The sequence below is a fragment of the Zea mays genome, chromosome 7 (assembly GCF_902167145.1).
Source record: "Zea mays cultivar B73 chromosome 7, Zm-B73-REFERENCE-NAM-5.0, whole genome shotgun sequence".
NCBI classification, from domain to species: Eukaryota; Viridiplantae; Streptophyta; class Magnoliopsida; order Poales; family Poaceae; genus Zea; species Zea mays.
In genome coordinates, this window is record NC_050102.1 from 179,694,040 (window position 1) to 179,695,860 (window position 1,821).

At 50.9% G+C, this 1,821-nt stretch overlaps 1 non-coding gene across 1 annotated transcript; it reads right to left on the reverse strand.

Moving 5' to 3' along the window:
* LOC111589824 (small nucleolar RNA Z247) lies at positions 1 to 139 on the reverse strand. The gene has a single exon (XR_004851661.1). It is a non-coding gene; the product is annotated as a small nucleolar RNA Z247 (small nucleolar RNA).
* Positions 140 to 1,821: the final 1,682 nt, after the last annotated feature.

The window sequence follows — 1,821 nt, forward strand, 5'->3', positions numbered from 1 at the left end:
GCTCATAACTGAGCAGTTGGGAGTACACCTCCCCAATGGTGAGCGGATCAGCCCGCGCGACGAGGGAGGTGATGACCGGATTGTAGTCGTAGTCAAGGCCGGTGATGATGTACGAGATGAGCTCGTCGCCGTCGATCGGCTTGCCAGAGTTTGCCATCTCATCTCTGAGGGCCCTCATCTTGCCGACATATTCAGCAATTGTGAGGTCCCCTTTCTTGGTGGTGGCGAGGGCGATTCTTGTGTTTTAACAGCACAATAGTGCAATGGCAATGAATGTTGTGGTAACTCCTCACCAACCCGTCTGTTTATATAATGTTGTAGGGGGGAAGGTGAACCGCCAGTCCGCCTGCACTCGCTGAATGGTGGACCACTCGACGCTTGGAATATTATAATCGTTTCTCGGCAACGAGCTCAGGGAAGGTGTTTTTCGGACCTTCGGCATTCCGAAGCCTTCGAGTTTTTTGTGGATCAAGCTCGTTACGAAAAACGATCTAGCACCGCGAAGGGGCTACTGTTGGGGGCCTTCTTCTCCGCCAAAGGTCCTCTAAGCAAAAACACCTTCGGCAAGATAACAAGCAAGCAACTATAACATGAAGACATATGCCAAAGCTACAACTAAAAGAGCTTCAGCATGATGACGCGCTTGAGACAAAGGGTGGCACCGATGTCGGTGTTTCGGGTCCGACCGCGCACCCAGGGTTACCCCCAAGGTGCTTTTTAGGAGTAGGACGGTGTTACCGACTGTAGCTCGATGGTTCGTGCTGGGCGCACGAGAAATAGTAGACAATGATGTACAGGTTCGGGCCTCCTTGACATGTGTAATACCCTACGTCCTAGCTAGAATGCTTTATGCGATGGGTTACAAGGGAGCTCTCTAGTGCTGGAAAACGTAGAGAGCGGGGTGGATGGCTTAGTGATGCTTGATGTCTCTCTCCCTCGTCTTGAAGGGGTGCCCCCTAGGCCTTATATACTCGACCGTGGGGCGTTACACGTGGATATGATAACAACGTGAGCCAGAATAATAGTGAACCAACTGAGTCTGTCTCCCTATAATTTAGCCGACTCATCCTCGCCCAGTTCTGATGTACTGGGCTCCTGTGCGGGAAGGTCGGGTCACTGCTGTGATTACTGCTCAGATGTTGTTGGGCCGTCTGGGCTTGCACCGACCCGGCCTTGTGCTGATCTACCTCACTGGTCGTTCCTCCCAGGCCCACGAGGGGGATGACCTTACGAATTATGGGGCCTTTGGGCCTTTCGTGAGGTCTTTTATCCTTCTAGTGGACCCGGGGGATATCTGTCCCCCACAAGCCCCCGATCTTTGGGATGATTTTGAAATAAATGGCCCAAAGATCTTAGGTCCAGCTTGCGGTATTTGATTTTTGCCAGGGAATGCTTTGGAAATAAGTCTGTCGGGCCACTGCTTCAGAATTCTGAGTGATCCGGTTAACACGTCTTCTTTTTACTGTCTTCTACTGCTATTATTCCTCAAAATTTTGGTGTTCTGTCTCGGGTTTATGCTTCGGAGGTCGGCATTTTGCACTGTCGAACTGTGAAGTCCATTGGTTGCACCGAAGGTGCACCCAATGGGTGTAGCCCCCGCGTTTCGAGTGGATTTTTGCAGACAATCCACTCGAAGGTCTTCACTTCAGGTATTTTCAGAAATCACTTTCATCTTCCACTCGTGCTTTTTCAGAGGTCAGCCTTGCCTTAACTTTGCCTTGTGCTTTAGAGGTCAGCATTTTGCTTCTTCGGGGATGATGATTCATTGGGTGCACCGAAGGTGTACCCAATGGGTGTAGCCCCCGAGCTTCGAGTGAATTT